Raw genomic sequence first — 12,817 nt, 5'->3', positions numbered from 1 at the left:
CGCCTGTGGATTGGGACGCAGCCGGGAGGAGGGGACACACGTAGGCACCAAGGGCAGATCTTCCTCACTCCGTTAACTTTCTTTTCTTTTTCTTTTTCTTTTTTTAAACCAACATTGCACTGAGAACAAACAAATGAACATTTTGCCAGGTGACGGGATTCAGACTTGCTCACTTCTAAAGAGGCTTTTTTTTTTTTTTTTAAAAATTGTATATTATTGAAACACTTCCATCTCCCTCCAGTTGTTTTCATCGAGGCCTGTACTCGAAGCTGCTAACCCTCTTACCTCCTGTAAGAACCGGGTTCTCATCGGTCATGCTCTCTCTGCTGGTGCTGGTTGTGGGAGGCGTGTCCCAAATCGCAAAAGCTGCTCTGGGGCGTGTTCCAAATAGTGTTCAGTATCGTCACTGAGCGCAAAAAAAAACAAAAAACAAAAAAAAAACACAAATCAGCATTCATAATTATGGTAATTTAGCTGCTCATATCCTACTGTTGATCCTGACTTTGATTTTAGAGCTGAGGAAGTTTCCGGAAGGAGTGTGTGCTTGGTGTAAACAGGGTCTGAGGGGCTTCCATTACCTTTAAATCTCAGATTTATTGGTGAAAAAGTGCCACTGATGAGGATTTACTGACTCCACGCTGTACGCGTCCTCGCAGCCGTGTCCTGTAACCTCCCCGCTGTCCGGCGTTCGTTTACAGGGTCCAACACTTTCCACTTTTTTTCCAGAAAACACTTTCCAGATGTTTTTTTCTTCGCTTTATCAGTCAAAATAAATCGTCCTCTCTCTGCTGCACGTGTTATGACATCACCACTGATTTGCATATCGTTACGGTGCGTTTTCCAGTGACGAGGTGAATGGTATTGATCCAGCTTGTTCCACCATATCGAGAGTTTCAGGTCTCCATCATCATCATCATCATCATCATCATGTGACTTTAATTTCTTGCCAAATTTCCTTTTTGGTTTTTGTTCAGGGGCATTTTGTGTGTTTTTTTTTTTTTTGTTGTTTTTTATCCATTTCTTTACTGTCTTTTCATTTTTGTTTTCTTTCTCATTCTTTTATTCATTGTTTCTTTCTTTGTGTCGATCAAAGTGAGGACAAGAATTAAAACGATGAGAAAAAAAGAGAAAAAACCTCAAGGCAGCTACTTTGAGTGACTACTGTAAAATGACTAACTAAAATAAAGACAATGGGGTTTGTTTTTATACTCTTGTGTCTTTATTCTCTCTCTCTCACACACACACACACACACACACACACGTTTCATCATCGTACGCCGGTGCGGGAATATAATTAATTAGAGTTGAATGTTTTGTGTCTGATTTTATGTAAATGTTACTGCACTGGCTCTCAGGCTGTGATACTTTACTCCAGATCATGATCTTATTTATTTATTTATTTATTTGTTTATTTGTTTGTTTGTTTATACAGGTTCTCTTCTCTAGCATTATTTACTGCAGTAGTTACATCAACTCGCCTTACGTGATGTTATGTAGTAATTAATACACCTCATGTGAGTTCTTTATAATCAACCAGATGATAAACATCTGTCCAATATCCGGGGAAGAAAAATCACAAAGTCGCAAGCAGCATTTTCGGGGGCCAAGCACCCAGACTCGGTGATCCACGCATTCACACACGCGCTACAGCTGTTGCCTAAACAATCACAGGAAAGCAGAGCCATAACTTTAGGGGAAGGGATTCCAGAGTGATGTGTAGTTTCACTCACGATGTGTGTGTTTTGACGATGGACAGTGCTGGAATTCTCTGACTGTAGGAGGAAAGGTCTAGATGAAGAAATGGGCAGCAGGGTGGCGTTGCTGCTGCAGCGTTGTTCAAGTTCAAGTTTCAAGTTTAATTTATTTATATAGCACCATCTACAACAGCAGCAGCTGACCAATGTGCTTTACAGCATAAAATAAAATAAGTAGTAAATAAAACATAAAGTTAATAAATAAAATCACAACTTAAAACCAAATTACATCAATAACTCTATTTTAAAATATAACAAAATATAAGAACTAAAACCAGGATTGCCATCAAGTCAAAAACAGAGATGAAGCATAAAGGGACATTGAAAGCGATGGAGAAGTAATGTGTTTTGAGTAGAGATTTAAAAACCTGTAAAGTAGGAGCAGATCGAACATGAACTGGTAAGCTATTCCAGAGTTTAGGTCCTAAAACAGCAAAGGCACGTTCCCCCCTTTTCTTTAATTTAACTCTCAAGGTCTCAAGATGATGTGAGCCAAATTATGGTGAAGATTGGACACAATTTGGAAGTGGAGCAGCAAAAATTGCACTTGGATGCAAGCATTTTTTAGCATGTTATTGCTACTCTGTTATCACGAACTTTGTTGTCTTGCCTCAGGTCGTGGTTCTGAAGATGCTTACCAAGTTTTGTGTCAGTGTGCAAAGTCGTTGCTGAGACACAGCCTCACTTCCTGTTTGGTGGCTTCACCGTCAGCATATTCTATATTCTTTGGACTATTCAATTTCTTTGATAACTTTTATGAGGCTTACTCTGAAGATGACGTGCCAAATTTGGTAATGATTGGAAAAAAGTAGGAGGAGGAGTAGTGCAAAAACTTTTTTGACAAAATCCAAGATGGCAGAAAATGTAATGAGGTGGAAATTGATGCCATAGGTTGCACTGAACACAAAGAGAATAAATGTATACAAAATGTGAGCTGTGAAATCTTATAATTAATAGGCTATTAACTGAGTGTTAGTTGTAATGACCTGCAGGTGTGTGTTAATTACAGCACCTGTGTGTGGGTTATAAGCTCCTCCGATGCTGCTGATGACTTTTCTGTAGATCAGAGTGGTTTCAGTGTTAAACACTCCTTTATATCCGGGAGGTAAAAGTAAAATACGCCACACTCAGGTTAGAGTAGTACATCCAGATCACATTCTCTATCAGGAGCAGCGTTTGTCCCGCCCACTTTACTTTATCAAAACTGTACGTTCACGCTGGAAAGTTTACTTTGAGTGTGAACAGAGTCACAGGAGAAAGCAAACTAGCGCGAAACCTACCCTGGCGAGTTCAGGTTAACTAGTGAGTGAAAGGAAATTTAGCGAGAGAAAGCTAAGCTAGAGAGCAGAATAACTGAGTGAGAGTTAACTAGCTAGTAAAAAAAATAACTAGCAAGGGGAAGTTAATTATCTTGTGAAAGCAAATACCTACTGAGTCCAAGTTGGAGTAATTGTTCATTTTTTGTGGTGCTGTTTTTTTTTTTTACTTTGCTGAAGGTTTAATATACCACCTAAAGTTTGCATACAATTATTTTAAAATCTCACACTCTGTTTCCTGGGACTTTAATGTTTTGTTTGTTTGTTTGTTTGTTTTTTATTTATTTATTTTTGCTAAATTTCTACAGTTTCTCAGTTTCCATGACCCGAACCAGACCAGTGCAGAAACAGTAGAAACAGCTACAGTGATGCTGATTGTGATGGAGGGAAGTGTGATGTTCTTCATCTTACCTGCCTTCTCTTTCTCCATGTTCACTAACTTCTCCTTGATCTCAGAAAGAGCGGCTACCTGCTGATACACGAGCTCTCGGAGCTGCTTCAGCTCACAGCACGGATCCTGACGTGTTCCATGAGGGTCCGGTTCCTGCAGAGGGCTCGGCTCCAGCATCAGCAGAAACACCACGAGCGAGCAGAACATGCTTCTGTCCATCTTTACTGCTGAGATCTCTGACATTCTCTCCTGTACATCAGTCATTAAATAACCCTGGACATTCTCTCTGCTTATTAAACACGACCTACACTCAGGTCAAACATTAAACTCAGACATGTGAGATACGGGAATTTAATCTTCCACAGCAGGAATTTCCAATAAAAAGGAGAGGAGGAGAAAATATTAGAGGCGACTGTTCATGGTGTGGCTACATTTCTGTTCTGATAAAGTTCACTAACTTGGTGCAATCATAAACGGTTATCACATTTAACATTTATGATTCTGTAGAAAATGATACAGAAGTTGTTTGATACCTGATAATAACATAAAGTAATAATATTTCAGAAAATTAAAATATCTTTATCTCTTTGCTCCAGTCAAACTGCAAAGTTTATAAGGCTGATCTTATAGCTGCCATTTTACAATTACTGTAATCCTGTAGCTACCATCTAACAAGTAATGCTTAATTTAAAAATATTAATCAATTACATTAAGAAAATAAATAATTTTCATTTTTTTGTTGTCTTCTTTTTAGCATCTTTCTTCTGTAGCATCTTTGTTTTCAGGCCTTATTTAGATCATACATATAATACACATAATACTCACCTTAGACTTTTATAGAAAATATAAAACAAATACTATATATATATATATTTCAGTTCAATTCAATTTTATTTGTACAGCATTTTTAACACTGGACATTGTCACAAAGCAGCTTTACAGAAATAAATACATCCAGGATATAAATTTTAAATGTATGAATTTATCCCTAATGAGTGAGCCAGAGGTGACGGTGTTGAGGAAAAACTCCCTGAGATGATATGAGGAAGAAACCTTGAGAGGAACCAGACTCAGAAGGAACCATCCTCATCTGGGTGCAACCGATAGTGCGATTATAAATCATTCCCTCTATAACTGTGTACTATATGGACAAATAGTGCAGTTGTGTAACCAGGAAATTCATTATAGCTTTAATATGAAGTCTAGTTCGTTGAAGTTATCCACTGCTCACTGATGGAGATGATATTTATAATATATAAACTGTAATGGATATATGGATGAAACAAGAGACAAAAATGTTTGATGGGTTTTTTCATGCATGTCATTTTAAAACACAAAGGTGCTATGAGATGACTGTCAGTTTTGGGATTTGGTGACTTTGTGGTAAGAGCCTTGCCTTAGGAGTTAGAGATTGCTGGTTCAAATCCAGCTTGTGTCTGTACTTGGTTTGTTGGGTGGAGAAATGCAGAAGGTGGAGTTAAGTGGTTTTTTTTGTGCTGTCTGTGCTGTTTACTGTGTGACGGTGACTTATATGAAGGTGAAAAGGTCTATAAAAGAAGCTGCTCATGTGAGTTCCTGTGGCTCATGTAGATGAGCATCACCTCTGGGTTGAGAGGTTGCTGGTTCAAACCCCAGCCAGGACTCCAGGATATGGATGCAGTTGGTTCAGGAATCGCTGGCAGGATGTGGAAGGTGCAGGATGGTCTGAGGGTGTGTGCGCTGGTGATGGGGGGGGTAACATCCGGGCAGCTGCCCCCCCAGGGTCAGGGCTGGAGGTGAAAGGGGTTATGACGCTTAGCAAGGGAGTGCTGACTTAGTTTTTGCAGTGATCCCTATATTTTGCAAAACTAAGTTGACACTCACATGCCAAGCATCATAACCCCTCTCTCCTCCAACCCTGATCCCTTCCTTACTACCCCTTTCCCAATACACACCCTCCTGCCATCCTGCACCTTCAGCATCACTCACACTGCCACTGATTCCTGAACCACCTACAGTCACATCCTGGAGTCCTGGCTGGGGGTTTGAACCAGCAACCTCGCAACCCAGAGGCGATGCTCATCCACATGAGCCACAGGATCTCACACAAGCCTCCTGTTTTATAGACCTTTCCACCTTCATATAACTAACTAAACTGCACAAACTTGAACCAGCGACGTCGCACTCCATCTTGGTTTAATTTTTTTTTCCACATCACAAAAGCCTACATTTTTAATTCCACCATCTAATCAAGGGCACAGGTACGAGCTGGATTCACCCCAGCAGCAGCTGAGTCCCGAGGCAAGGCTTTTACCACGAGGCCACCAAATCCCACAGCGAGAGCCCTGGTGTTATAGCGCCTTTGTTTCTCCACAAATTTCCAGGTGCATGTTGTTCTCAGAATCACCGGCAGGTGGCGCAAAGGGACGCGCCGCTTGTAAAGATTGAGTTTTTATTAAACACAGTTAGAGCTGTAGGTCAGTGGATGTGTATCAGCATTTGTTTGCATTTCTGTTCTGTGAAATCTGCGACTAGAGGGCGCTGTTCAGGAAACGTTCACGCGGGAGCGCGCTGGCAGCGCGTGCACGTGATCGGGAGCGCGGAGAGAGTCTGTTCACGCGCTTATAGACAAGCTCTCCGCGTGCACGTGTCTGCTGTCATCAACACTGCAGCTTCTGTCTTTCCTGTCTGTGTTTAATGACTGTGATTGTTAATGAAACGGTGTGTACTCCACCCTCATGCTCCTGTGTGTTTACTGCCACTGAGGATTTTAATTCTGTTCTGTGACTTTTACCATTGTGGTTGTTATTCATGTAAAAAAATATTTTATTAAAAAAAATATTAACTATTATTATTGTTGATCCTAGTAATATTATTTTTATTTGAAATAATAGTTTATATATAAAGTATATACGATGTGTTTTAATAATAATAATAATAATAATAATAATAATAATAATAATAGAAGTTATAATATAATTTTATAATTAATATAATTATAATAATCCACTCTGGATTTGTCACATAGTTTATAGAAAGCATGTTGATCTGATGGAAACAGTCACAGAGATACAGCAGAGTCACCAAATCTGACAGGTCATAATAAATAATCACTGAAATCTGTTACCTTCCTTTATTTCACCCAAACTGTCTTTACTGTTCACCAAATTCACTCTGGCAATGTCTACACTGTCTATAGCTGGTGATAGATAGATAAATAAATAAATAAATTTCTTATATAACTACAAATATATATTATTTTTATTTATGTATTTATTTCTTTATATATTTACTTATATAATTAAATATGTACCATATACTATATAGTCTTTATTGCACACCACTAATATCTCACTTTATTACAGGTAGTCCTGCTCCAAAATCACGCGATTGGTTGACCAAACTTTGAGATAGTTCTATGCAACATCCTGTGCATGAGGCCAAGAGTCAAACAAGTCCACCAAGTTTCGCTCCATTCGGCCTTTGTTAAACTTGTCTAATAGCTGCTGAAATTTAATGGGCTGATGGCAGCCATGTTTTTCGAGACATGCGACTGTCCTCATAAATACTGGACCTTTGACAAAGACACTGCATGCAATATTTTCAAGTCAATTAGACCAATGGTTCAGTAGGTAAACTCATGTTTTTTCCTGTTACAGCGCCACCAACTGATCATGCTCGGTAATTTTTTAAATATGTCCTCAGATTGGGCCTATAAATAAGTGTGTCAATTTTGGTGAAAATATCTCATTCCGTTCAAGAGTTATAGGCATTTAAGTAAAATGTTCAAACGTTCAAACGTTTTGAAATGCCGTCACAAGGTTAAATCAAAAGTTAAAATTTTTTTGATAATTATTGATAATTGGACTCCAGAGAATCTTTCTGAACTGGTTTGGTTCCAGTTGGATGAACGGCCTAGGACTAGTTTACAAAAGTAGGTTTTGCAAAAAATTCAATATGGTGGAAAATTTTTCGTGGCAAAAATGAAGTGGGAGATACAGACTTTGTTTGTCTTGACCCAAGGATTCCAAAGATATAAGACAAAAGTTATGGGCATTTTTGTGCATTTTTTTTTGTTTTGATCACTGTAGCACCACTGTGTGGCAGATTGGGGTGAGACTTTGTGCCATTGTGGACTTGTGGAGTATTTCCATCCCTCAAAGTTTCATGTCTCTAGGCCTTACGGTTTGGTCTGCAAGATTCAATTCAGTTCAATTCAATTTTATTTGTATAACAATGGACATTGTCACACAGCAGCTTTACAGAAATAAATACTTTCAGAATATAAATCATAATTTTATGAATTTAACCCTAATGAGCGAGCCAGAGGTGACGGTGGTGAGGAAAAACTCCCTGAGATGATATGAGGAAGAAACCTTGAGAGGAACCAGACTCAAAAGGGAACCATCCTCATCTGGGTGCAACGGATAGTGCGATTATAAATCACTCCCTTCTATTATTGTGTACTATATGGACAAATAGTGCAATTGTGCAACCAGTAAATTCATTACAGTTTCCACATGAAGTCTGTTTTGTTGAACCTCTCCACTGTCCACTGATGGAGTCCTGAGTACGAAGCTGCTCGCGGCAACTGCAGCCCCAAAACCATATAAAAATTAATTTTTTTTAAAAAATTACATGGGTTATATGAAAATGGTGTCTCTGTATGAACACTTTTATGCTTGTATCTCAGCACATAAGTGTTCATTTTATTATTGCCTGTCTACACAAATATTAATCTATATATTATACTAAAGAGACGATAATATTGTCTTGTCAAAAGTCTTGACACCTACTTTTATTTAATCATGTCTGCGAAATTGACAGATATGTTTTCAAAATTAGGACATATAAAATTAAGATAACATTTAAACGTCTTTGAGCATTTCACACATTTGTTTGAAAACTAATCTTATAAAACACTGGAGATATTGTTCGAGTACCATGGTTCTATGCATTTAATCTAATTTCTATACATTCTTCTATTACATGTTGAATTATTCAGCCATTCAAACTGATGGAAACCAATGGAGAAAGATTAGACTTAAAAAGATTTATTATCCTGTGGCTCCCTCTTGTGGGCAACGTTAGTATTACAGCCGGCATCTGTCACTCACATTGAGATAAATGGCTGATTATTTAGAATTTGCTGTTAGACCCCCGAACATCAGAAATTCATGAAATTTGGCATGTTTTCTCAGACTGTCCTGTTGTCCATGTCCACCAAGTTTCATGAAGTTTGGACATTGCGTTCACAAGATATAAGCCAATTAGTTATTATTTGCCGCACTCACAAATACATGGGCCTGTATCTCCACAACAATTAAATGAATCAAAATTCTTTTGATAATTTTTTTGTCTGGAGTATCTCGAGATGGTGCAAACCTAAATGTATGTAAATCAGACAAAAAAGAGTTCAAAAAAGTAAGTTTTTCAGAAAATTAGAATTGCAGATTCATTTTATATACAAAAATAAAAATGAGATATACATTTTGTAGAGCTTGATGCAAGGATTCATAGGAAGCAAAAATTATATGCTAGCATGCACAGATACAGAGTTATTAGCAAAAACACAAATTTGCTTATTATTGCACCACCTTGGGGCCGATTCTCAAAAGATTTGGTACAGAGCGTTGTTTTGACACTAGTGTCAATCATGTCAATTTTTGTAACAGTCTGACATTTTGATGTGACATTATTAGCTGCTGAATGTTGATTGGCTGCTTGCAGCCATGTTTTTCGATTTGTCCAAATCATATTTAAAGAATATGTTAGCATGTGTATCAAAGACGATGCATACCAATATTTAACTTCATGGATCATATGGTTGTGGAGTTATAGTGGTTTTTCAGTTTTAGTACCCCCTATGGATGGAATTTGATGAAAGGTGGTATGTTTTCTCAGAACGTCCGGTTGTCTATGTGTATCAAGTTTTGTTAAGTTTGGGCATTGTGTTCAGCAGATATAGATCAATTTGTAAAAATGGAATTTGCCTGACCAGTTAATTCTCTAATATCTTTGCAACGCTTTGACGGATCAATAGTTGTCTGATAAGTTTTTGTCACGATGGTCTGTGGATCATCCTTGCCAGGTTTTGTGCAAATTGGACAAACAGCCTAGGAAGAGTTTGAAATGTACATTTTTAAAAAAAAATTCAAAATGGCAGAAATATTTTCATGACAGAAATGAAATCGGAGATATTCATTTTGTAGGGTATGACTCAAGGATTCAGAGGAAAAAAAGAATTTTGATTTACGCTCTTACGCTTCCAGCATTATGAAACAAAAGTGCTTATTACAGCGCCACCTAGTGTCCGACAGATGTGTGTCAAAGCGCCTGAGTAGTCGGTGGGATTTTTGACCATCGTACCAAGTTTGGTGTCTTTACAACTTACGGTCTCTGATGGCCAGACACTTTTAAATAATAATAATAATAATAATAATAATAATAAAAGTTGCAAGCAGCATTTCTGGGGGCCAAGCACCCAGACTCTGTGATCCACACATTCACAGACGTGCTACAGTTGTTGCCTAAACAATCACAGGAAAGCAGAGCCATAACTTTAGGGGAAGGGATTCAAGAGTGATGTGTAGTTTCACTCATGTTGTGTATATTTTGACCACGGACAGTGGTGGAATTCTCTAACTATAGGAGGAAAGGTCTAGATGAAGAAATGGGCAGCAGGGTGGCGTTGCTGCCGCACTGTTTAGACAGGTGTCATGATGATGTGAGCCAAATTTGTAAAGATTGGACAAAATTTGGAGGAGGAGTAGCAAAAATGGCAGTTAGATGTAAGCATTTTTTAGCATGTTATTGCTACTTTTGACCAGTAGGTGGCAATGGCATGAAATTTGTTGCATAGCCTCATGTCACGGTCCTTGTGTCAGTGTGCAAAGTCGTTGCTGAGATAAAGCCTCAATTCCTGTTTGGTGGCTTCACCGTCAGATTTGTTGGCCCATTACGGGCAAACCCTTTGGACTATTCAAAATTTGTTCGATAACGTTTGTGAGGCTTACTCTGAAGATGACGTGCCAAATTTGGTTATGGGTGCCAAAACTTCTTGGCCCTGAAGATAATTATCAAGTTTCGTGATGATACATAGATGCATTACTGAGATACGCCCTCACATCCTGTTTTTTGGATTTTCCAGTGCGTTACAGGAGAACGAGTTTGAATATCAAAATTCCTTTGACAACTTTTGTTTAGACAGGTTTCAAGATGATGTGAGCCAAATGTGGTGAAGATTGGACAAAATCTGGAGGAGGAGTAGCAAAAATGGCAGTTTTTTTTGGCCTGTTATTGTAACTTTTGACCAGTAGGTGATGCTATTACGAAATTTGTTGCTTAGCCTCAGGTCATGGTCCTGAAGATGCCTACCAAGTTTTGTGTCAGTGCGCAAAGTCCTTGCTGAGAAGTCCTCACTTCCTGTTTAGCGACTTCGCCATTAGATTCGTTGGCCCATTACGGACAAACCATTGGGATAATTAAAAATTCTTTTGACAACTTTTATGAGGCTTACTCTGAAGATGATGTTTGCCAAATTTGATGATGATTGGGCAAAATTTGTAGGAGGAGTAGCGAAAAAAACTGTTTTATGAAAAAAATCCAAGATAAAAGAAAATGTCATTAGATGGAAATTGACATCATAGGATGCGCTGAACTCATCTCGACTCAGGTGATCCAGGGATGGCTTTTAAATTTAGGGGACACATTTCAAAAGTTATGACCATAAATGGACTTCCAAATTAGGCCCAAATTTGACCAGGTGGCACTACAGCGTTGGCAGCACTTGGCCCAAATTTGGTCAGGATGTTCTTTAGATGCTCCCCAATCAGTGTGCCAAATTTCACAACTTTTTACCAGACGGTTCTATGGGCTGGAGTCCGAGCATGCACAGTAGATATTGCTGTCTGACAAAACTGTATTGCCGCCTGCCATGAGAGGGCCTCAGAGACATGTTGGTTTCACTTTTAAACCCCTGTTACAGCGTTCACTCTCATATACAGTCACTGGTGTGTACTCATCTCTGAGCAGCAGTCTGGAGCTGATGCTTAATATGTAGAAAATCTTATTAAAGTGCTTTCTGGAGCAGTTATTAATGTTACTGTGTAGGTGGAAATTAAATCAGCTAGTTTAAATGTTAACTGAGCTTCAGTGGAGCTCCTCTTTCTCTACAATGGTTTAGTCCAACTGTGTGTGTGTGTGTGTGTGTGTGTGTGCAGTAATTTATATAAGCCAGCTGTTCCAACATCTGTTGCAGTTATCAAATGCAGAAGGATGAGCTGATCAGATTTTTCAGGTCATCCTTCTGCATCTAATCACTACAACAGATGTTGGAACAGCTGGCTACACAGTAAGGTTATAACTGCTCCATAAAGCACTTTAATAAGATTTTCTACATATTAAGCCTCAGATCCAGACTGCTGGTTAGCGATGTGTACACACCGGTGGCCAGTGATCAATGGAAATCCTATTTCTTCTGGATGCTTATGGAACACTTCTATAATCGAAATGGAGTAAGTGCTGGAGTTCATTATGTGCTGCAGTTGCGATTGTTTAAGGATGATGATTAATTCGATATCCAGAGATGCTGTGAATTTTAAAAAGAGCATAAATGCCCTATTCACTATATAGTCCCGGGATTAGGGATTAGGAGTTAAAGATTGGGGTAAAGGGGTAGGGGTTTAGGGTTTTGGATTACGAATTAGAGATTAGGTGTTAGGGAATGGGGTAAAGGGGTAGGGATTAGGTGTTAGGAGTTAGGGAATGGGGGGTTAGGGATTAGGGTGTTAGGGGTTAGGTAATTGTGGTTAGGGATTGGGGGTTAGGGGTTATGGGTTAGGGATTAGGTATTGGGGATTGGGGTTAGGGGTTATGGATTAGGTGTTAAGGATTAGGGGTTATAGATTACTGGTTAGGGATTAGGTGTTGGGGGTTAGAGGGTTAGAGATTAGGGGTTATGGATTAAGGGTTAGGGATTAGGTGGTGGGGGTTAGGGATTGGGGTTAGGGATCAGGGTGTTAGGGGTTACGGATTAGTGGTTAGGGATTAAAGGTTATGGATTAGGGGTTAGGGATTAGGGGTCAGGGATTAGGTGTTGGGGGTTAGGGGGTTAGGGATTAGTGGTTAGGGATTGGGGATTAGGGGTTATGGATTAGGGGTTAGGGTTAGGGATTGGGATTAGGGATCAGGATGTTAGAGGTTATGGATTAGTTTTTAGGGAATAGGTGGTGGTGCTTAGTGATTCGGGTTAGGGATCAGGGTGTTAGGGTTATGGATTAGTCGTTAGGGAATAAGTGGTGGGGGTTATTGTTAGGGATTAGAGTTAGAGATCAGGGTGTTAGGGTTTATGGATTATTGGTTAAGGATTAAAAGTT

The sequence above is a fragment of the Pangasianodon hypophthalmus genome, chromosome 23, assembly GCF_027358585.1.
Source record: "Pangasianodon hypophthalmus isolate fPanHyp1 chromosome 23, fPanHyp1.pri, whole genome shotgun sequence".
Classification (NCBI taxonomy): domain Eukaryota; kingdom Metazoa; phylum Chordata; class Actinopteri; order Siluriformes; family Pangasiidae; genus Pangasianodon; species Pangasianodon hypophthalmus.
This window is presented reverse-complemented; position numbering follows the sequence as displayed.